Raw genomic sequence first — 24,514 nt, forward strand, 5'->3', positions numbered from 1 at the left:
GCCCCACAGTGGAAGAGTCCCCCGACCCCGAGGCCGGACGCCCTGGGAAGACGCCGGACGCCCTGGGAAGACGCTGGCCCCCAAGTGCCACCATCAAGTGCCCACTCTCCAGAGCTCCCCCAGGCCCCCACTCCAGACTTGTGGAATTTTTCCGCTCCACTCAACAGCTCCCACGCCTGCCGCGCAGTCCGCTGCCTTCCCAGGCCTAGGGGGACCTGCCTCCACCCCGCCCGCCTCCCCCACAGCGCCCTCCCGCGGCCCTCAGCTCACAGTCCGCTCTCCCAGCGCCTGCTCACTGTAGTTCCGGTGCCGGACACTGGCCTTGGCTCCCTGTGTGACAAGTAGATCCTCAAGTGCACACACACACGGACCAACACACATCATCAACACGACATTCCAACACACACCGAAACAGACACACATGCGACACATTTGTATAACCCACATGCAGGCACCAACACACACCGTACACATAAACAAATCAACACACATCACTCACCACACACACCCAGCACATACACACAAGGCTGACAAATACAAACACAACACCTAAATCAACACGTATCACCAACACACCCAGCCACACACAACCAACACATGCTAGACACAAAACCAACATACACCCAACGCCCACAATCAACACACATCCAACACCCACAAGCTCTAGTTATAGAGGCAACCATACACACTCAAGGCCACGCTCTAACATCTCCACAGGGCTTCTGGTGACACAGACACGTATCATATTGGGAGAAAGGGGGAGGGAGACCCCAGAGGTAGACATAGGTGGGAGAGAGAAACCAAGGAGGTGCTGTATTGAGAGAATTTCAGACTCAGGGACTCCAGGGAGAGGAGGAGCAAAACCACGCGAGACCTGAGCGGTGGAAGTTCAACACAGCCAGTGAGAAACTCAGCTCAGAGCGCAAGGTGTGAGAGCTCTGGGTGCTCTGCTGTGCTGACACCAGAGGGTAAGCGCGGAGTCTGGCTCCACGCACGCACGTGGGGTCAATCCCCGGACACAGACCTTTTACTGGAAGCCCTGGAGAATCGCCTGAGGGAATGCCGGGAGTCCCACCTCTCCAAGAACAGCCAGTGACTTCAGCTCTCCTTTCTCCTCCTGGGTCCCCTCCTCTGGGATCCCCTTCGGCTCCATCTCATCCTGTACACCCACCTTCTCCCACCTAGGCAGAGGGTTTCAGAATGCCTTGATCAGACCCAACACCCTGCTCATTCTCCACGAACCAAGGCCGGAGATCTGGAATGCCCATCCCATCTCCCCTTGACAGAGAAGGCGGTACTTCAAGAAGCAGTGGCAGACCCTGGTTAGGGCGGGTGTCAGAGTCGCCGGCCTGGAATCAGATCATCTACTTATAAATCCTCGTTTTGGTACTTACTGTGTGAATTTGGGCAAGTTCCTTAACTTCACTGAGCCTCGCTTTTTCCATATAAAGTGTGGAATCGTCACAATTGCTTCTATTGTTAAGGGAATCAAATGAAATGCTCTGTGAGATGCTTGGCACTGATAGCAATTAACGTTGATTATGAGTTCTGCACTTAGATCAATTTCAAAGCGGGGAGGGTTATGTCTATACCTCCCTGGAACCTCCCAAAGAGTCAAGGCCGGTCACTGACTCAGATACGGGGCTCAAATCTAGGTTTCCCCCTCAGGGTGACTCTCTGCCCTTAACGCCAGGCTCGCAGGGGCTATCGCATCAGCGGGATGCAATAAAGATCTGCCTTTGTGTAGGGGGGTGGGGTGAAGGAGTGGGGGTGGGTAATTAAAAGCGAATTCAAAAGCCCGCCCTTAATCTGGGGCCTGATTAGGGGCAGATGGAAGGAAGGGTCCCCCGACCCTTAATTCCTAGTGGGGCTGGGCAGCAGCCCTACGTTGCAGCCTTTGTTGCACATTTTACAGGCGAGGGGACAGTGGTGGGATCCGAGCCCGCGGCTGTGGGACCTCAGGAGTTGCTTTCTCCTCCACCAGCTGGGTGCAGATTTTGATGATTCGCAGGGCGCGGCTGGACAGTTCGTGTGTGCGCCCACGCAGCCAGAGTTTGCGGAGTTTAGGGAGCGGAGGAGGATCTGATAGACCCCAAAGCCTCCCCTTTGCGAGACCACTCCTTGCTTCACCCACCTGGCGCTTTCCATAACCCCCTGCCGTGCCCTGCCTCTTTGTTGCCCCTTAGACGAGCTGCCCCAAGGGCGGGCTGGCCTCTGGTGCTTTGAGTCCTTGTTTCTCTGACGATGCTGCTTTTAAAAAGATACCCCTGTTTCCTCTCTGATGACTCCCGTGGCCCCCCGGTGGCAGCAGGGCCTTCTCTACGGGAGAAACGGCCACATCGACTAAAAGGGAATGTTTGAGGCAGGCTGAGACCTTGGGTGGGGCCCCCACCTCTTGAGTTTTCCAAGACTCAGGTTCCATCTCTGTTAAATGGGCACAATCATGGCCCCTGGCAGTTCCTGAAAGAGTGGAAGGGAAAGCGTTCTCCACGGGCTGTTCCATTCACTTGCGTCCCCAGTTTGGTGATGGTGGTGAGGTCACCACAGTTGTTCCGCCTGGGGTGACCGCAGCTGTCATGTATGAGTGATTGCATAGGGATCAGAACCCTTAGAATCTAAGTTTCCCACGCGGGTTATCCCAACGAATCCTCACTACCAGGTGGGCAAGTGTCATTGTGACCTGTTTCATAGACTGAAGCAGAGAGTTGAATGACTCAGACAAGATCACACAGCTAGTGAGAGTGAAACAGAGCTTCCAAGCCAGACAGCCATTGCTGGGTGCCACCATCTGGTGCCCCTAAATCTCAGTTTCCTGGTCCGCGGAATGGAATCACTTCCGGGCTGGTGCAGAGGAAACTATGGGTGACTCCAAAGGCAGCGTGCATGAGAACTCCAGGTGAGAAGGGGAGCGCGCGCTGAGAGCGCCAAGCGTAGAGGCAGGGTGGTGACCTGAGCGCTCTTTGCTGGCTGGCTCTGCTCCCCGCAGCGCGATTGGAACTCCTTACGCTCCAGTCCTCCAAGGCTGTGTGTGGGTGAGGGGAGGTCCCTGAGGCCAGAGGGAGGAGCAGAGTGGAAGCGGAAGAGAGTGTTCTTGTTCTTGGAAAGTGTCAGGAAGGGTGGACACCATTTTCTGTGCGACACACTGGACCTGGAATTAAGACACCTTCACCTCTTTTAGCCTTCTCCCTATGACGCAGGCACTCTACTAATCTGTTTCAAGTGAGAAAACCGAGGCACAGAGAGGGTGTGTGACTTGCCAAATGTCAGTAGGTGTCTAAGACCTGGTATTTCCCACCGACCTCTGCCGCTGCCTCTCCATGAATGCAGAAAGCATCCAACAGCCGGCCAGGCAACCGGGAAGCGAGCACCCAGGCCAGAGCCGGTTCCTATACTTGGCAGAATTCCCCTTTGGCCATGGTCAAAGTTGACCAGGTTTGCCTCACTCTAGATGCTGGCTGAATCCCTAAACCCACATTGGACTGCGAGAAACTGCTCTAAGCGTTGCCTGAGGGACGCTCCACTGTCACCAATGGGCCAACATCCTTCTTTAAGGATGAGATACTGAGGCTCAAAGGGGTTTAGTGATTTGAGCGAGGTCCGGCAGAAAGGCTGGACAGAACCGGCATCCCCGATTTTAGTACAGCTTTCTTAAATTCATTAATTTGGCGGCGTTGAACAAGAGCAGCACACTAACAAATACGAATTCGGGTAGAGCTGAATGCTTCTAAGGGGAGAAGTAACAAGAGGCGGGCGGGAAGCACAGTCGGAGCTCATTTTCGGCGGAGCGGTCAAGGCAGGCCTCTCCGCGCAGGCGACTTATGGGTTGAGACCTGAAGGGTGAGGAGGGACCATAGTTTGAAGAAAGAATTTCCTATTGAGAGGGGTCGGCAAGTGCAAAAGCCTCAAGGAGAGCAGAGGCCGCGGCGCGGCTGGAACCGGCCTTAGGCGAGTTTGGAGTAGGCTTAGCGTTTTGTGATGTTCTGGCGGCCACTTGGAGCAGAAAGATGGGGGCGGGGTAGAAGGGGTCGCGTGCCCTTGTAGGAGAGGGAAGTGTCAATGGCCAGGACCAGGGGTGGTTGCCTGAGACGTGCCTCGTCCTTGGTGATTACCCTTCTTTCCTGTAATTCTCCAACCCCCAAATCGAGAGGGTTCCGGAAGAAACTTCGCAGCCTTGCAGAGTGAAGCATCACCGGGACACACGGATATTTCTCCTCCCTCCGAGCTCACCCGGATTCCTTGGCGCCCAGCTGCGGCCCCGGAGTCCCCGAACTCGGCTATGCCAGCCCCGGGCGGGGCCAGCTGAGCCTCAGTTGTGGGGCGGAGTTCGTCGCGGACACCCTCACCCACCGGGCAACCGCAGCTCCCAACTCCGCTGGCTTTCCCCTCCCTCTGACACCCTGCTCCTGCGGCCCAGCTGCGTGCCAGCTGTACGAGCCTGCTAGGCCTGCGCTCCCGGAATGCAGTCATCCTCCAGGCCCGGCCCTGCGCCCATTTCGCGTTCCAGGAAACTGAGGTCTGGAAGCCTGTGAAGAGAGGGACTGTATTGATCCGTACCGGATCCAGACCCTGTGCTAAACGCTCGGCGTGCATGCAGCCGTTTAATCCTCACAAAAGCCGAGCGACTTCGAGAGGAATATTATCCCATTGCACACATGAGCACACTGCTGCGCAGAGGCACGAAGGTACCTGCCCAGGGTTTCAGCTAGCCCCATTTCCAACCGAGGAAGGAAAGGGAGCAACACGGGGAGCAAAATGTAAGGAGATACTTTCAGAGTTGTGCAAGTGCAGGATGGGCACCTGGAGCGAAGGGAGGAAGGATGAACTATCCAGAGAGGAAGGCACCCCCGGCCCCGACTTATCAGAATAATTGTCTCAATTCTGCTTTCGCGGTGTCTGTTGTGCCCATTTAACAGAAGAGGAACCTGAGTCCCAATCTGCCCCTCGCCGCCGCCACCAGCACCTGGGATTTTACTCACACTTCAATTCCTGCCTGAGGAATTTATGCCAGCGCCCACTATGGCCCCACGTGGGGAATCGAGTGCCCCATCCCTCGGTGAGCGCTTACTCTGAGTCTGAGCCTATGACAGGCCCCCCACAGGCACTGTCTGCCTTAATCCACCCCAAGTCCTCCAAAGGAAAACATTGCCTTAGTTCTTTTTCACAGACGTGTCGACTGTGGACCAGAAGTGTCAAGCCACGTGCGCAAGGTCACCAAGCACTTTCTGAGTGAGCCCTCAGGGAATCTGAACTCCCGACCCAAACCCGAGATTTCCCCGCGCCCTCGGGGCCCTCCAAGGGGAGCTGCGAGAGGCGTGGACGCAGCGGGAACTTTGGGGCGCGGACGCAAGGAGGCGCTGGGACCAGTTTGCTCTGAGTGCTCCCGCTCCGGACTGCTCCTCGGAGAAGCGGGGCCTTGGGCAACAGAATCCCAAGCTCCTCCGGCGGGAAATCCGGCAGCTCCCGTCCGAGGGTAGGGCCAGTAGACCACCTGATCCAGTAAACTCCACTGGCTTCGGGGGTGGGGAGTTGGGGCAGGTGCGCCCGCGGAGCTCGGTATAAGAGCCGTGCCTGTGCCACGTCCTTATTTTCCAGGAGGAGAGCCCTGGATTTCCTGACAGCCGGGCTGGGGGAGGCAGGGGAAGCTGGCGGAGACCCCTGAGAGGACTTCTTCTTGCCCCTCCATTTTTTCCTCCCCAAGTTTCTTCTTCCTTTATTGTCTCTCTTTTCCCTCATTTTATTTTAATACGGTGACTATAATTTCTTACGTTAAAAGGTGTGGCGTGAACAGTGGTTCCCTGAACGCTGGCTCATTCAGCCACTCCTCCAAGTGCAGGGTCGGGGTGAGGTGCTGAGGTCCCTGCCCCGCAGCAGCGCTTAGCTGGCGCTAAGAAGGAACGGAAAATACCACTACCAAGCCAGGTAGTGTATAAAACGGAGTGGTGAGAGAGCGATTGGGGTGGGGATTTTCCGGAAGAGGGAACATGGGGGACATTTGAATGGAATAAAGGAAGTCCAGGCCACGGAACCAGCAGATGCAAAGTCCCCCAAGTCAACCAGTGGGCAGAATTGTGAGGCTGTGACTATCCTTCAGCCTTCAGATGACCCTGGCAGGATTTGCCTCACTGAAGAACCTGTCTGCTGTTCATGTGAATTCACAGACCTTGTCTCCTCTGGCCTTCATCATCTAGCAGGCAACAGGGATGGGTTCTCACTGTGCCCATTTTACAGATAAGGGAACTGAGGCGCTGTGGCCTGTTCGTGAGTGAAGAGGTAAATCTGGGATGAGAAAGCAGGCCTGGGTCATTCCAGGACCCAGTTGACTGCAGGCAAACAGGTTTAGGAGAGTGCTTAGGTCTATGCCTGCATCTCACCAGCACCTTCATTCCAGGAGGGACAGGGTGAGTGGTTTGGATAAGCCACAAGAAATGTTCCAGAGCATGGAGCACATTACCCTCTTGCTCAGAGAGAAGCCCCTGGAGGAGATCAGGAACTGTTGGTTTCTGAAGGGTATTGATATCAGGGGGTGTTTCTTTTTCCTGTATACGGTCTGCCCTACCTGGGTGGGATTCCAAAGATGTTTGGGTCCTTGTTCCTTCTGGGAGAAAGCACCTGCCACTGGGGTCCATCCACAGCCAGTGGGGATCAGCGCACACCTGGCCAGGCTCACTGAGATTGTGTGGGGTCTCTGAAGTAATTTACCTGAATGAACCCCTGACCACTGCTTGGGGAGTGGCAGGGCCCAGTCTGATTTCATTCTCCCATGCTGGATTCATGGGCATGGGGCTTGCACTCAGAAGGGTGCCATGCTTGGGGTGTAGTGCTTCAGTTACCATCTTGGAGTTCTTAGTGATTTTTATCTTTGAATTTATGCGTTATAAGTGATGTTTGATGGGACAGTGGAGTGTGTTCTGGGCACTTGGACCTGCCTCCAATGCCTGCCTGGGACAATGCTTGGCTGCCTGCTTTCCACTCCCTGGAGAGCCAGGCCCTGCCCAGCCTCCAGCTCCCTGTCCCCACTGTGACTGCCACTGCCTTCCATGTGGCAGGGGCCTGGGTGCCAGTGTGAGGAGAGTCAGGGCTCAATGTTCACATCTCCGGCATCACCAGGTGAGACATGGTGGGCACTGGCCATTCTTGCCCTGAGCTGGCAGTGACATATGTTTCATGGGCAAGGTAGGTAAGGGTTAGCCTTTCACCCAGCCCTGATCCAGGTACCCAGCACATCCAAGCACTGAAATTGCAATACCCTTGGAGGTTACCCATCTGCCAGGGTTTGGGGCAGTGGCCTCAGGGGAAAGGAGGTAGATGCTTGACTTCTCCACCCTGAGTCAGATTTGTCAGCTGGTGAAGAGCCTTGTGCTCCCATGCCAAGTCACTGTTTGGGGCCCCAGGTGCCTGCGACAATCTGCACTCACTTGTGAATATCCCTGAGGATGCATGAGTGAGTGTGGCATTAAATAGGAAATTTAAAAACAACAAAAATCATGACAGGTCAAGAGCAAGACCATAAAGTAAAAAGCTTTACATGAGAATACCTTTAGCAATGCTTCCCCTCTACTTTAAAACAGAGGCCCTGCGTTTTCCTAATGTACTGGACCCTACAGATTACGTAGCTGAACCTACCCCCAAGTACTGGGTGTCTTGACCTGGTCAGCAGGGCTGAGCCATGAGAGGTCTGGGTACAGGCAAGAGCAGCCTCTCAGCCAATAAACATGTCTTCATAAAATGGGACACCCCGCTTCCTCTGAGACCGTAGCTTTACAAAGAGACATGCTTGGCAGCGTGCCAGCAGGAGATGCCGCCTGGTCAGGGCTGACATATCTGCAGCAGGGACTCTGGAAGTTCCAGGCTCAGAATCAGAGCTGGCAGGGCATGAAGACAGCCAAGGGTACACGTCCTGAGGGGCCACCGGAGGACACTGAGGTTGAGAAGATTTGGTGACAGCATCACACAAGGAGGTGGAGCTGAGCAGGATAGGGCACTCACATGGTCTGGGCCAATTTCAGCCTCTTGCTTCACAAATCTACCCAGAGAAGGGACCGCATCCCAACCCCAGTTCCTTCTGAAGTCATCGAGGGAGGAAAGCATCTTCTAGCTGGAAGGGATTCTCAAATCCCCCAACTTGAAGCATCCAAGCACCTCTTTATTTGTACCTTTTCCAAGATCACATGGGGTCCCTCTGTAGCTCCCAGCATTACTTCTCTTACTCCTAACACTCATCATGCCCAGACATCATCTATTGTTTCCTGTCTTTTAGCCCCACTGGAAAGTGCAGGGGCTTCCCAGTTTCCCTCATTGCTGTGACCCTGTGAGTCCTTAGGGCTGATACATGGTGGGCAGCCCAGCAATGTTTGTTGAGTGAATAAATGAAACCAACCTCTGCTCTGATGTTTCCTTGTACGTCTCCGTGTATGGAGCACTCACCACCTTGGGAAACAGTTAATTTGTCTATCTATCCACCTATTCACTCAGCATTTATCTTACCCATAATGAGCACCAAGCACTTATTGAGCACCAACTGTGTACCCAGGACTTGGGCTAGTGCTGGGGACACACTGGCAAAGAGGGACAAAAGCAAGATCTCTGCCCTTATGGACACTGGAGTCTAGGTGAGACAGATATTAACTAAAGATTATGAAAATACACATGAAATGCTCATCTTCATAAGTGACACCATGCTGAGAGAAAACTCAACATATATTATACTATTTAGTAATCACCTTGGACATGAGGTCACCACAGCACATGAAGATATTCTTACTCCTCTTTTATGAGAAGGAACACCAAGGCCAGAGAGGAGGAAATTGAAGTTCAGAGAAGAGAAGGCAGGTCACACAGAGGGAGCTGAGTTGCAGAAGCTTATTTTTTATTATAAATTTTTATTTTACTTTAAGTTTCGGGGTACATGTGCAGAACGTGCAGGTTTGTTACCTAGGTATATGTGTGCCATGGTGGTTTGCTGCACTTACCAGCCCATCACCTAGGTTTTAAGCCCCACATACATTAGCTATTTGTCCTGATGCTCTTCCTCCCCCCACTGCTCCCCACACCCATCGAAGCTTCTTGATGACTTATTTTATTTTATTTTTTGAGACGGAGTCTCGCTCTGTCGCTCAGGCTGGAGTTCAGTGGCGCCATCTCAGCTCACTGCAACCTCTGCCTCCCATGTTCAAGTGATTTTCTTGCCTTAGCCTCCCCAGTAGTTGGGATTACAGGCGCCCACCACCATATCCAGCTAATTTTTTTTTTTTTTTTTTCATTTTTAGTAGAGACAGGAGTTCTCCACGTTGTCCAGGCTGGTCTCAAACTCTTGACCTTAAGTGATCCGATCCCCCTCGGCCTCCTAAAGTGCTGGGATTATAGGCGTGAGCCATCGTGCCCAGACAATGACTCATTTTATAGATGGGGAAACAGAGGCTCAGAAAGCTTAAAGAACTTTTCTGAGGTCACACAGCTATTAAATATAACAGCCATAGTCTGAACCTTGTCTGGCTGACTTTGAGGCCTGGCTTTACACTCTCCTTTGTCCTCCTAAGCCTTTTCTTTTGTTAAATGTTCTCCTTCCTCCAGTGTCCCTTACCCTGTCCTGCAAGTCCCTACGGGATGTAGCTCCCCTGCCTCCTGTGACTTCACTGACTGATGCCATTGAGTGATTCTGGCTGTCTCTCCAGCACAGCGCACACACTCCTGCCACAGGGCCTTTGAACTTGCTGTTCCCTCTTCCTGGAACGCTGTGCCCTGGTTATTTGTGTGCTTCTCTCTGTCCCTTTTTTCCCTGGCTCAGGTGCCTGCTCAGTGGCTCAGAGAAGCCTTTCCTGAACCCTTGCCTAAAATTGTGCTGTTGTGAGTCTTTATGGTTCCTCCTCACCTTGCTTTGTTTTTCTCCATTTAAATCGCTCCATGGCAGCAGAGGTCACGCTTACATGTTTATTTATTCGTTGTCTCTCCCTCACTAGGCCCTGGGCTCTGTGAGGGCAGTGGCTTCATCTGTGTAATTCCCTGATCTTCCCAGCACCTGGAACAGCGCCAAGCACACAGTAGGACTTTGATATTTGTTAAGCAAACGAAGGAATTTTTTTTTTTTTTTTTTTGAGACAGAATCTTGCTCTGTCACCCAAGCTAGAGTGCAGTGGCGTGATCCCGGCTCACTGCAACCTCTGCCTCCCAGATAGGGTTCAAGCAATTCTCCTGCTTCAGCTTCCCAAGTAGCTAGGATCACAAGCACATGACACCAGGCCCAGCTACTTTTTTTATTTTTTAGTAGAGACGAGGTTTCACTGTGTTGTTCAGGCTGGTCTCGAACTCCTGGCCTACCTCAAGTAGGTCTGCCTGCCTCAGCCTCCCAGTGTTGGGATTACAGGTGTGAGCCACTGCACCTGGCCTGAATGAAGGATTTCTGTCTTTGTTCTGCACAAGAGGAGCCTGAGGCTTGGAGGAGCCACAGGATGGCAAATTGGATGCTGCTGAGCTCTGAGCCCAGCTCTGGGGCCCGTCCTTCCTGCCATCAATACTCGGAGGAGGCCCCACGGAACCCAGGGAGGCCCAGGAGGCATGGAAGTGGGTACCGGGAAGTCAGCAGCCTCGCCCTTGACAGCTGGCCATAGCTGTCAAGTCCCTGGAACCTGGATTTGGGAGAAAGTGATAAAGGTGAAAAAGTTGGCCCTCATTTCCATGTAGGCCTGCCAGCTCCACTCAAGCCTTGCTACTTACCTGTCCCAGCCAGACACAGGACACTTCAAGATTCCAAGAGATGGACAGACTCAGAGTGATAGGGTTTCCAGGCTGGTGCTGAAGGGAAATGCCAATCTCCGAGGACCTATAAGCCAGAATGTTTATTTTGTAGTTCAATCCCCACAATGATCCAAGAAGTTGGTATCTTAATACCACCTCCCCTTGGCTCTAAGATGGTGTGTGAGGACCCACAGTTCCCCTTCTTTTCCTCTCATTTGGGAGAGTTCTCTCAATTTTCCTAAATGTTTACGTTTTTATGGTGCGAGAGGAAGTATGAACACAGGAATTGGCTGAGTCTGGGGGCTCAGGAGGCAGGAAGTTTGGGTTCCAATCCTGGCCCCTCACCTCCTGGCTGTGGGACGGTGAGGGGATTTCCGAACCCCTTTAAGTGATTGCGATCAGTTTTTTCATCTGGATGACAAGGGTTGCGGTAAGTCCCACCTCATAGGATTGTTCTGAGGATCAAATGAGTTGATGCACGTGATATGCTTCGAACAGTGCCAGCGACTTAGTGAGGCTGCAATAAGCTGTCTCTCATGGGACTCAGAAGCTGGAAGCCCTGAGGGCTCTTTCCTGTCCTCCCACCCCACATCAGCCAGGGTGGGAGCAGAAAAGAGGGGGGAAGGAAACACTGGGAGAAAAGACATAGAGATGGTACCCTCACTTGCTCCCTCACCTTGTAGACCTCGCCACAAACCAGTGAGCTTGATGAAGCAGGAGTGTGATTCCCTTTAGCCAGATGAAGAAGCCACAGTCGAGAAAGGTGGAAGGATTTGCCCAAGATTGCAGTGAGGGATAGGCCAGAATCGGAATCAGACATTTGGATTCTGGGGCCAGTGCTATATTCTGGTCACATTTGCACATTGCACTGCTTTTCCTTGGATCTGCCTTCTGAATGGCAATGGACTGATCATGACTCAGATGAGCTAGAACCTGAAGACATGATAGGGAGTTGGACCCTGTTTTACTGCTGATGCTAGGTCAGAGCACAGCCACCGAACTCCAAGGCTCTTCTAGGAGCTTTCAGCAGGCACCATCAGTCTGTAATGGCCATAAGATATTTATGGGCCAGAAGTGGCTCAAGCCACCACTTTGGGAGACCCAGAGGCAGGCCGGATCACGGTCAGGAGGTCGAGACCATCCTGTGCTGCGGTGAAACCCGTCTCACTAAACAATACAAAACTAGCTGGGTGAGGTGGCGAGAGCCTGTAGTCCCAGCTACACGCGGGAGGCTGAGGCAGGAGAATGAAGTAGGCACGGGCTGGAGCTTGCAGTGAGCTGAGATCCGGCCACTGCCTCAGCGCCGGAGTGACAGAAGCCGAGACTCAAATCTCAAAAAAAAAAAAAAAAGATATTTATGGACAAGGAGTTCCAAGAAATCCTCAAAATGTAGGTGGATGGATGAAATTCCACTTGGACACAATTGTGGTAAAAGTCATTTAAGTAATTAGCGTCTGAGTACTTTTCTGTATACGTGGATGGGGCAAAGGAAGAGTAATTTCTGTTTGCTAAGTACCTAGCAGGTTCTTCATGTCTGTTCTTTAATCAATTAATTAATTTTTTTTGAGATATGGTCTTGCCCTGTCACCCAGGCTGAAGTGCAGTAGCACAATCATGGCTCACTGCAGCCTGGACTTCCCAGGCTCAGGTGATTCTCCCACCTCAGCCTCCCAAGTAGCTGGGACTACAGGCACATGCCACCAGACCTGGCTAATTGTTGTATTTTTATGTAGAGACAAGGTTTCATCATGTTGCTCAGTCTGATCTTAAACTCCTGAGCTCAAGCAATCCCTCCGCCTTGGTCTCCCAAAGTGCTGGGATTATAGGTGTGAGCCACTGTACCCAGCCTTGTTCCTTAATTTAATACTCACATCAATAGCTGGGGAAATGAATATCTGGTTCCAGTTTTTCAGGGAATCCTGGAGCCCAGCGTAAATGAGTCAGTTGCTCAGGATCACACAGTTAATAAACCAGTATCTGGAATTCAAATTAAGTTCTGTGTGTCTCTAAAGCACATGCTCTTTCAATCCACTCACGCTGAGGGAACTAAGCTTGCGTAAGTGCCTTTTTAACACATAAATAAGCTCTAAAGGCAGTGTGGAAAGTGGTTGCAAACATATAAATCAAATAATATGCTTAGAGGAAGAACAAAGAATGTTAACTGAAAACAATAGCGAACAACAAACTCTGAACCCTCTCCTGGTGTTGATGACTTTCACTGGAGATCATAAATAAATAGAAACTCTTAAAACCAGTCATTGGACTTGTTAATGATGGGCTGGTAGGAGAATGCTAATGAAATGTGATGAGTTTTTTTCTTGTTAAAATCTCATTTCAAATAACTCCGTTCGTCATCCATTTTTTATGAGGAATGAAAACAAATGTTTTCCAAAGCTTCAAACCAAAATCTCTGTGTGGGTTTCTTGTTTTGAGCCAAATATTCTGTGTCTTTTCCCAGCTGGGAATTCCCTCCCCCTCTTTGTTGGTCCAAGTCCTATGTGTCCTGCTGGTCCAACTCCTCCCTCCACCGTCCTCTGACAGAGAGTCAAAGTCCTGGGTTCAAATCCAGTATTCCCCCCTTTTTAAAAAAATAAAATAAAATTTAATTCTTGTTTTAATATAAACCATTTTTAAATATATTTCCCCTTAAAGGGATACATATGTTGTTTATAGAGCCTGTTTCCACTTCTCCCTAGAGATTGTTTTTAAAAGTTGTTTGTAAAATTAATTTTGATTTTTTTAATTAAATAAATCATATATCATTTTAAGGGTCAAATGGTTTTAAAAGGCATATAATGAAAAAGAACAGCCCCACTCTGTGCCTGCCCACCCAAATCTTTTCCCCAGATTGGGCATTTTCCACCTTTAGTTATTTATTCTGGCATTTTCTCACCTCTTTCTAAATCGCCTCTCTGCACTGATAATCCTTGATTTTTTAGTATTAAATATTATCGATGGACTTTCTGTTACGAAGATGAAGAGTAACTCTTATGCTGCTTTCCCAAATACCCTCTCACCATTCTCATAAGAGTATCATTTTTTGTTAGATCAATATTCTGTGGTTACTATTATGACCACATAGTGTCCATAGTTATGTCACATAATATGCTTTAATTACATTTCCTGTCTTATATAACCTTTTTTCTTGAAGTTGATCATTGCCTTTATGTTTTCTTTAGTTACCTATGTGCTTGTCGTTAATTTCACCTCTTCACTCTCTCAGAAATGGAGAACTATTCTGAGCAAATTTACACACACCAGGTAATATCCCAGTTCCCTTTCTCCTCTTGGAGTCACTTCCCCTGGAGAACGTTGCCCCCCTACCACTGGTTGTCCTGGAAGCCATCAAACTGCTGTCAACCCTGGACTTCCCTGCTCTGTCATCTGAGAAGTCCCCTTTGCCCGTTTCCTGAGTTGGAGCCCTGATTTCCTCGGTTCCAGGCCTTCCTTTTGCCTCATTGATTTCCTTTCTTGGAGCATCTCCTTCAGTAGCTTCCTGAGAGAAGCTGCATGGAAGGTAACATTTTCTAAGTTTTGCGTGTCTAAGATTGTCTTTATTCTCCTCTTACATTTCAATGATAGTTTGCTTGAGTGCAGCATCGTACCTCTTCCAACCGTGGAACCATTTCTCTGTGATCTTGTTTCCAGCTACTGATAGTCTGATGTCATTCTAATTCTTATTTTCTCTCTCTGTGGGGTTTTGGGTTCTTCTCCTTATCTCTGTTGCTTGGGAATTTCATCATCCTGTGCATTGGTGTGGTTCTTTTTTGTTGTTTGTGCTGGGCCCAAGTGAATCATTTCAATCTGGAAACCTGTGACCTTCAGTTGCAAGAAAGTATAGGTTAAGCATCCCTAATCTTAAAATTTGAAATCGGAAATGCTCCAAGATCTGAAATGTCTTGAGAGCAGGCATGATGTCACAAGCGGAAAATTCCACATCTGATCTCGTGTGACATGTCACAGTCAAAATACTGGCACACAACACATCGTTTATTTCATATTCCCAAGGGAAAAAAAGGCCTTCTCAGCCCCCTTCAGCGGTGATGTATCTTTTCCATGCACATCCAGATTCCCTCCACCCCTCAAGCACTCACACAGGGAATAAAATAGCACTTGCACAGGCTGAGGCACCAATGACAGGTTCCCCACAATGCCCCACATGAAGCCAAGATCTACCTGCGTTACTCACTTGGTTCTTTTTCTTATTCTCTGCTGTGTGGTGTAAAGTTATTGATTAAGACCAGGCACGGTGGCTCACACCTGTAATCCCAGAAATTTGGGAGGCCGAAGCGGGCGGATGACCTGAGGTCAGGAAGCCGAGATAGCCCGGCCAACATGGTGAAACCTCGTCTCTATTAAAAATACAAAAATTAGCCAAGTGTGGTTGTGGGCACCAGTAATCCCAGCTACTCTGGAGGCTGAGGCAGGAGAATCGCTTGAGCCTGTGGGGCGGAGGTTGCAGTGAACCACTGCACTCCAGCCTGGGCAACAAGAACGAGACTCCATCTCAAAAATAAATAAATAAAATAAAATAAATTAATAAATAAAGTTATTGATTAAAATTTTAAAGGCCTGCTGATACTCCCATGGGCTACAGTGGTGAGAAAAAAAAAAGAAGCATTTGTGTTTATCTATGACATGGAAAGTCAAGCTGTTGGAGAAGCCGGACAGTGCTGTAGACGTGAAACATTGGATGGAAGAGCTCAGTGTTGGAATGACCACAGCACATGACCTGAAGAAACAGAAGGATGAACTGTCAAAGTCCTATGCCGCAAGTCGTGAACAGAAGGTAATGAAAACTAGAAAAACACTGTGTATAGCTAAAAATGAAGATTTCCGCTGTGTATTGAGTGTGACCCCGTCAGTTGTTGTGTACCCTGATCATGAAACAAGCAAGGATCGGTCACGCTGAACAAAACATCGAAGGAAACTGTGAATATTCAACAGGCTGGATGCAGAAATTTAAGAAAAGACAACATTAAGCCGAGCTCGGTTGCTCGTGCCTGTAATCCTAACACTTTGAGAAGCTGAGGAGAAAGTGTTGCTTGAGCTCAGGAGTTTGAGCCAGCCTGGGCAGCATAGTGAGACCTCGTCTACACAAAACATTGTTTTTTAAGATTTTTTATTTCCACTGTATTTTTATTTCACATCATCCCAGATTCTTTTTGTCTCCTTAAAACATAGACTTACAAGACAATTTAAATATTTTTGTTAAAGCAGTTATGGTCAATGCCCCACTGTGTCTGCAATTAAAAAAGACATATCCTGAATATTTGGGGATGAGATTTCTGTTTTGATTTTACTCCAGAAAAACCAATTACTATACAAAACATTTTTAAAATTAGCCAGGTATGGTATGTGCCTATAGTCCTAGCTAGTTAGGAGGCTGAGGTGGAAGGAAGGCTTGAGCCCAGCAGGTCAAAGCTGCAGTCAACCGTGATCGCACCACTACAATCCAGCCTGGGTGAGAGTGTGAGACCCTGTCTCAAAAAAGAAAAGAAAAACTACCAACATTAGCTGGGCATAGTGGCTCATGCCTGTAGTCCCAGCTACTCGGGTGGCTGAGGTAGGAGAATCGTTTGAACCCGGGAGGCAGAGGTTGCGGTGGGCCCAGATCGCGCCACTGCACTCCAGCCTGGCAACAGAGCGAGACTCCGTCTGAAAAAAAAAAGAAAAGAAAAGAAAATTAAAGACAGCATTAAATTATTAAAGATGTGTGATGATAAAACATTTGCTGATCAAGAAGCAGTGAGGAAATTCAGTAACGAGTTTGCAAAGGTCATCACTGATAAAAATCTGACACCATTGTAGAACAACTCTACAATGCCGATGAAACATCACTGTTTTGCTGTGATTGCCCCAGAAAGACAGTGACTACAGCTAATGAGACAGCCCCTGTGGGAATGAAGGATGCCAAGGGCAGAAGGATTGTGCTGGGATGTGCTAATGCAGTAGGCACGCATAAGTTTGAGCTTGCTGGGATGGGCAAACACTTGCACCCTCACTGTTTTCATGGAGTAAATTTCTTACCGGTCTAATTGTTATGCTAACAAAAATGTATGCAACGCCAATTCTGATTGATTTCACAAACATTTTGCTTTTTAAAACTCAATTTAATTTAGTTTAACGAAACAGAGACAGGGTCTCATGATGTTGCTCAAGCTGGTCTTGAACTCCTGGGTTCAAGCAATCCTCCTGCCTCAACCTCCCAAAGTGTTGAGATTACAAGTGTGAGTCACTGTGCCTGGCCTATTTCACAAACGTTTTGTACCAGTGACTTGTGCTCAGGGAAGCTGAGCTAGATTATGACCACAATATTTTGTTATTCCTTTTTTATTTTATTTTAACTTTTTAGAGACAAGGTGTCTCTCTGTCACTCGTGCTGAAGTGCAGTGGTGCTATCCTAGCTCACTGCAGTCTTGAACTCCTAGACTCAAGTGATTCTTCCACCTCAGCCTCTCAAATAGCTAGGGCTACAGCTAATTTTTAAATTTTTTATAAATACAAAGTCTCGTTATGTTGCCCAGGCTGGTCTCAAACTCCTGGGCTCAAGCACTCCTCCCGCCTTGGCCTCGCAAAGGTGCTGGAATTACAGGCATGAGCCACAAAACCTGGCCAGGTTTTGTTACTTCTCGACAACAGTTCTGCTCATCTTTCAGCTGAAATTCTCATAAAAAAATGCTTATGCCATGTACTTTCCCCAAATGTGGCTTCATTAATTAAGTCATGTGACCAGGGTATCCTTAGATCAATGACGAGTAAATATAAAAACCCTCTCTTGAACAATGCACTAGCAGCAGTGAACAGTGGTGTGTGTGTGGGAGATTTTCAAGAGGAGTTGAGCACAAAGGATGCTGTAAACACTATTGCCAGTGCTGAGAACACAGTGACTAAAGACACAGCTGTGCATGCCTGGCACAACCTCTGGCCTGTGACTGTGTTCAGTGATGATCATAAACAAGCTGGTGACTTTCAAGGATTCCATATGTCAAGTGAGAAAAAAAAATCATGTCTGACCTTATATGTGCAAAATATAGACCTTCAGCGTTTATCAGTGAGCTGGAAGAGGTGAATATAGAAGTTTTTAACATTGAGAATGGGGCTCCAATTGTTCATTTATTGACTAATGGCGAAATAGCTGAAATGTTTCTGAATCAAGGTGATGGTGATAATAGTGACAATAAAGATGATGTTAGCACTGTAGAAAGAGTGTCTACACACAACACGATGAAAATGCAGGATGGGCTTATTGAAGGGCTAGCACGCTGCACATTCACAACAGAACAACAAAATCATGTCCCTTATAAAATCAAAGAGAGACTCTCAGAAAAAAAAAACCTTATTAATGAGGCAGAGGACCCTGCAGGAAACATTTAAAAAGCCATCCCGCGGAATGCCTCCTCATCCCTGGAAGACTCACTTTCTCGTTCCTCAACTACTTCTCATGTTTTTTCTCACCCAAAACAAATCAAAGCAAAAAACAACAAAAAACAGTCACTAGGCCAGGCACTGTGGCTCACGCCTGTAATCTCAGCACTTTGGGAGGCCAAGATGGGTGGATCACCTGAGGTCAGGAGTTGGAGACCAGCATGGCCGACATGGTGAAACCCTGTCTCTACTAGGTATGGTGGTGGACACCTGTAATCCCAGCTACTAGGGAGGTTGAGGCAGGAGAATCGCTTGAAACCAGGAGGCAGAGGTTGCAGTGAGCTGAGATCACGCCATTAGACTCCAGCTTGGGTGACAGAGCAAGACTCCAACTCAAAACAAACAAACAAACAAACAACCAAAACCCGTTATTAGTAACCTTTTAATCAGACAAGGCATTGCTGGCGAAGTTGAACGCCTGCCTTTGCTGGCTGCTGCTGGTTAGCGGTGATGCATGAGTTCTCATGATGCTGCTGCACTGCTTGGGTACCCTGAGCATATGATTTTTCACTGTATTAATGGCACATCTTTTTTTCTTTTCTTTCTTTCTTTCTTTCTTTTTTTTTTTTTTTTTTTTTTTTTTTACTGTTAAAGTACTCATGTTACTAAGTGTAAGAAAATGGTTGTTTATTGGTAGAATATAAATTCATTCAGGAATGCTGGGGATGCCAACCAACCAAGATTGTCCACATTGGTGGCTGAGATAATCACACTGTTGCTTGCTTGCTTGCTTGCTTGCTTGCTTTTGAGATGGAGTCTCGCCCTGTCACCCAGGCTAGAGTGCAGTGGCATGATCTCAGCTCACTGCAACCTCCGCCTCCCAGGTTCAAGCAATTCTTCTGCCTCAGACTCCCGAGTAGCTGGGATAATAGGTGTGCACCACGCCAGGCTAATTTTTGTATTTTTAGTAGAGGCAGGGTTTCGCCACGTTGGCCAAGCTGGTCTTGAATTCTTGACCTCAGGTGATCTGCCCTTCTTGGCCTCCCAAAGTACTGGGACTACAGGCATGAGTCACCATGCCTAGTCCCTGCACCTTTGCTTTCTGATGTTTTAGTGTACATGAACTTTGTTTTCTGCCAAAATCATTAAAAATATTGCATAAAATTACCAGCAAGCTATGTATATGAGGTTTATATAAAACATAAATGAATTTATTGTTTAGACTTGGGTCCCACCACCAAGATATCTCATTATATGTATGTAAATATTCCAAAATATGATACAAATTCTGATATGGTTTAGCTCTGTGTCCCCACCCAAATCTCATCTTGAATTGTAATCCCTATATTTTGAGGGAGGGATGTGGTGGGAGGTGATGGGATCACGGGGGTGGTTTCCTTTATGCTGTTCTCACGATAGCAAGTGAGTTCTCACGAGATCTGATGGTTTTATAAGTGGCAGTTTCCCCTGTTCCTTTCCTCTCCTGCCACCATGTAAGACAGGCCTTGCTTTGCCTTTGCCTTCTGCCATGATTGTAAGTGTCCTGCGGCTTCTCCAGCCATGTGGAACTGTGAGTCAATTAAACCTCTTTCCTTCATGTATTACCCAGTCTCAGATATTCTTTATAGCAGTGTGAAAATGGATTAATACAAATCCTAAATGCAGAACACCCATTGTTTCAAACATTTCAGATAAGAGATACTCAACCTGTACCCTTAACTGCAAATTTAATCATCTATCTTCTCAGAATTCCTATTACTTCCTATTATTTGGACGTTATGCTGATTAGATCAATCCTTTAGTTTACAAAAATCTCTTAAAATCTCTCCTATGCTCCATCCTAGAAGATTTTCTGAATTTTATTCATTTCCTTGGTTTCATTTCTGCTCTCGTATTCGTAGTATTTAAGAGCTCTTTCGTAGTCTTTGAATGTCCCCTTTATTATAGCATCCTGTTCTTATTTCACAGATGCAATATTTATCTCTCTGAGGCTTGGAATTATAGATTTTTTAAAAAATAAGTTTATTCTGCTTGCTGCATTTTCTCTCTTTTCTCTGAGTTCCTTCTCTCTCTCTCCCTTTCTGCTTTCATCTTCCTTTTTTATATCAAGAGATGTTTCCCAAATTACTGGTGACATTTGCCCAAAAACGTAGAATAAGAGCTCTGTGGGCATAGTCTGGGTTTGTGGGCAAGTCAGGCAATGAAGCAGCGATCCATCATTTCACTGGGGCTGCCGAAATGGCAGTTTGTGTAGGTCTTTCCCCTTAAGCCGGTGGGTTTCTCTAGAGGGGAACCCTTCAGTTTCTTCCCAGGGGAGGGCAGCAAGGGCAGAGCCTGGCTGCCAAGTTTCTGGGAGCCAAGTTGGGAAAGATGCCCAGAGGTCTCACCATTGAGAGTGCAGATTTCCTCCACATGTTCTGGGATTAGCCAGGTGTCAGGACACCTCCTTCAGATGTGTTGGTGTTCCTGAAGCCAAAGCCTGTTTGGGGCAATTCCTCCAGAGAGAAAACCTGAGTGGTGGCTCATGAGGCCGGGTGGTACTCATCTCGCTGCCTGTGATGAGGACCTTCCCACCAGGCCTGTGTGCTCCCCATTCATTTCCTGCCCCTGGGACTCTCATTCCTGGGCTATTATTCCTGGCTCTAGGCATAAGTGGCTTACTTGTGGTCACTCCCCTCAAAGGCTGGGATGGAACTGTGAGAGAATACATTTACTTTGTTAAAAGACACCCAGCTTGTGGTTAATTGGTTACAGAAACCTCAGGGAACTAATGATGCCTTTGGGAAAAGTTTTCACAACAAAGATATGAGTTTAGAACATCCCAGGATTCTCCCACACATGACCAACTGGATACCTGCTGAAGTATGACCTGGTTTCTAAAGACCCAGGGCAGCAATCTTAGGCTGATGTTTCTTTCCAGCTTAGGCTTGGTTAATTTCTTGCAGGCGCTGCAGTTTTCAATGCAGGGTGTATGTGGAAACCACCTGGTTTCCATCCCAGAGGATACCTGGTCTCCATCCCACGGCATTTTAAAAGAGGTTCTGTGTGTGCTTCAGGTTACACAGTCCTGGTGAAGAGTCACGGCTCTGAAACCAGCATCGGACCCCAACATACAGGGAGAGGAGAGCAGACCCAGAGGGAGTCTCCTGGCCTGTTCTTGAACTAGGGAGATCTCTGGGATTGTCAGGGAGGGGGAGTCCTTCGGGACCCACCCTTGTGATTGAGAAACAGAGAGGCCCAGAAAAAGCAAATGACTTGCTAAAGTCATGAAACTGGCAAGTGATGAAGCTGGAATTTGAACCAAGCTAGAAGTTAGGTCTCTTGACTCCAACCTCTGGTTTTCATTTCCTTTGGGCATGTATCTGTGAGACTGGAAAATGTATCCTAATGGATCTATTCATGGTCCGGGGCCATGTGGCCAAATCCCACATAGGTCCCCTCCCACAGAGCCCCAAAATAAAGAGTAAAGCAGAATAAAATGAACCAACTTTAATCAAAAGGAAATTCTCCTTGTGCCTCTTCAATGCCTGGCCGACACTGGGTGCTGGGACTAGTGAGTGAGGTGGTCCTAGCTGTCAAGGATGGAGGGAAGGAAACTCCCTAAGAGCAGCCTGTGCTGAGCCCAAGACACGTGCACCAGACACAAACTCAGGGCCACTCAACTAGCAGCAGGTGTCGCCACTGAACAGGTAGGAACGCCAAGGCTGAAAGAGTAACAGATCCTAGCAAGGGTCGCCCCGGTTTAAAGTGGGGTTATGGGTTGAGTGCTTGTCCATATTCATATGCTGAAATCTACGGTATTATAAAAACCCTCTTTCCCAGGTCAAGAGATGCCTACGTAGCCCACAAACACGCTCAAATTCATGTGCTGAAATCTAACCCCCAATGTGACAGCATTTGGAGGTGAGGCCTTTGGGAGGTGATGAGGTGATGAAGGCTGAGCCCTCATGATGGAATTCATGTCTTATGAGAAGGGACCAGAGAGCCAGTGTGCCCTCTTTCCACCATGTGAGGATCCAAGGAGAAGTCAGGATTCTGCAACCCAGAAGGGGGCCCTCTCCAGACCTTGGCCATGCTGGAGCCTTGATCTTGGACTGGCAGCCTCCAGAATTGTGAGAAATAGGAGTCTATTGTTGATAAGCCACCCGGTGTGGTACTTTGTTATAGCAGCTGGAGCTAAGACAAATGGTGAAGCCAGGTTAGAACTCAGCTCTCTCCAATTTACAGCTTGTTGGGGTAGAGGGAATGTAAACAGGTCATTGCAGCCTTCCCCAAGATGTGCTATCGCAGGTGGTCCTTCTTCCCCAGAGATTCTGCCCATCACTAACCCCAGGGGCTAGGGTTGAAGGAGTGGAGGGAAGATGAAAAGCCATCTTCCCATGCTTGTGGGCACAGGCAGAGCCTGTGTTGAGTTACAGGTCTTTGGCATAAGGTGTTACAGAACTCGGCTGTGTTTATAAACTACTCAGGGATCTCTTGACCTGGGAAGCAGGGTTGTTATAATGCTAAGCCTGGGGAAGGCAAGGGGAACAGGGGTCATCAGAGGTTACCTTGGAGGGTCTGACTCAGTCTCCCATGTCTCTTTTTCAGGCCTACTGAATTCACCGAGAAGGCCCCTGAGTGAGTGGGTGGCAGTCAGGCAGCTTCCTCACAACAAGGAGTTAGCCAGCCTCAGCTGCGGCAGACCCTGCCCACCTGCCCTCAGCGGGTGAGCGAAGGAGCCCAGCGCTATCCCGAAGGAGGGTGTCTCAGACCTGGGGGTAGGCACACCTAGCTTCTAGGCTGCCCTGTGTGCTCCACCACTTCTCTGAGCCTCAGTTTCCTCATCTCCAACATGGGATGACTCCGATGATAACACAGTAATGCCTACCTTGTGAGGTTTTTTTTTTTTTTTTTTTTTTTAGAAGATTAAGAACTGCAGTGGGGGAGCATGTTTTGCAAAAATGTCAGCTCCAAATAAACATCAGATTTCCCTGTCTTATGTGCTCCCATGGTCCCTTAAATAGCACTGAAGTTCACTACATCACTGTCATTTTTACGGCATGTCTCCATGGTAAGGATGAAAGCTCTCTGCCAGTAGGCACCTAGGCTGCTCTGCTCATTGTCAAATTCTTGCCTGATGCTTAGGTGCTTAATAAATACTGTCTAAATGAATATATACAAATGTTGTTGTTAATATGATTGCACGAGATAGGATTAATACATCTTTTGTCTTATGAATAGAGCATTCTGTACCAGATTTTGTCTTCTAGGTTATATATAGGGACTCCTCGACAGTCAGTATCTCTCTCCTTCTTTCTCACCCTCTCCGGATTCCACCTCTGTCCATCTATCTGTCGCCCTTGAGTCCAAGCCAGCACAGACCCTTCTTCCTCAACCCTCCCAGGCAGCCCCTGTCCTTTCCCACACGGAATTTCCAGGCCCAGGCCTGGTAGAGGTCAAACTATCTGGACCTGGGACCCTCTTGAGTCCAAAGGCAGGCTCTGGTCTGACCCAGTACTGGTCTCAGTGACAGACTGAGGCCATCATAGGCTGTGGCTGGGCACAAACCTCCTGATCAACATGAAAAAGATGTCAAGAATCTGAAAAAAAATCTATGTTTTGGCTGGAGCCTCGGCTTAACCCCTCATGAGCTATCTCTTTTGAAAGGCTTTTCTTTTTTTTGGTTTTGTTTTGTTTTGCGTGCAGATTATTTGAGAACTGCTTGGCACTTGGGAATTTTCCATTGGCGTGAGCTGAGCCTACTAGTGCCAAGAAAGGAGAGAAGAAAAATCAGACAAAATGGGTCCCGCTCTCTTGCCAGTCTCAATTTGGGAGACTTTTTCCATCCTTGGGGCCATTTGTGAAAAATCAAGCTCTGAGGCCTTCTAGGGAAAATCTCTGGGCTTTTGATTCTCCAGTGCGGAAATTCTCTGCATTTGAATATTAAGTAGTGAAATGAGAGGGGTGTGGGCTACGGAGGCCAGAACAGTTGTGTGCACTTATTTTTTTTTTTTTTCCTTTATCATGGGGAGGCAACATGGTTTCTGTAGTCTGAGAAAGCTTAATCAAACTGTGGCTTTGTTAGTTACTGCGTGGGTTGGAGAAATTACGTTTCCCAAGCCTCAGTTTACTGCTCTGTAAAAAGAGGTAATGGTACTCATTTTGATGAGTTATTGGGAGGAGTGACTGTGGATTCTGTGTGTGTTCTGTAGTCTTCTTCTCCCTGGTGTGTGTGTGTGTGTGTGTGTGTGTATGTGTGTGTGTTTTATGAATGAGGGGCTTGGTGGAGATGGTGTTTTCCTGTAGGGGTTTCTGAGCCCCACTGCCTAATTATCTCTAAAAGGCCCTTCCAGTGTTAATCAAATGAAGAGCTGGGTCCTCAGCTGGGAAGCTGAATCTTGGAGGGTGGGCCCTGGGCTGGTGCGGGGGGACT

The 24,514-nt window shown here is 48.4% G+C and overlaps 1 long non-coding RNA gene across 1 annotated transcript; it reads right to left on the reverse strand.

The window, feature by feature from the left end:
* Positions 1–10,285: 10,285 nt before the first annotated feature.
* Positions 10,286–13,830, reverse strand: LOC103884200. The gene is made up of 3 exons (XR_646710.4): positions 13,625–13,830; positions 10,711–10,816; positions 10,286–10,622 (listed from the first exon to the last, which is right to left on the reverse strand). It is a non-coding gene; the product is annotated as an uncharacterized LOC103884200 (long non-coding RNA).
* Between the last annotated feature and the right edge of the window lie 10,684 nt (positions 13,831–24,514).

Source organism: Papio anubis, chromosome 3, assembly GCF_008728515.1.
Source record: "Papio anubis isolate 15944 chromosome 3, Panubis1.0, whole genome shotgun sequence".
NCBI classification, from domain to species: Eukaryota; Metazoa; Chordata; class Mammalia; order Primates; family Cercopithecidae; genus Papio; species Papio anubis.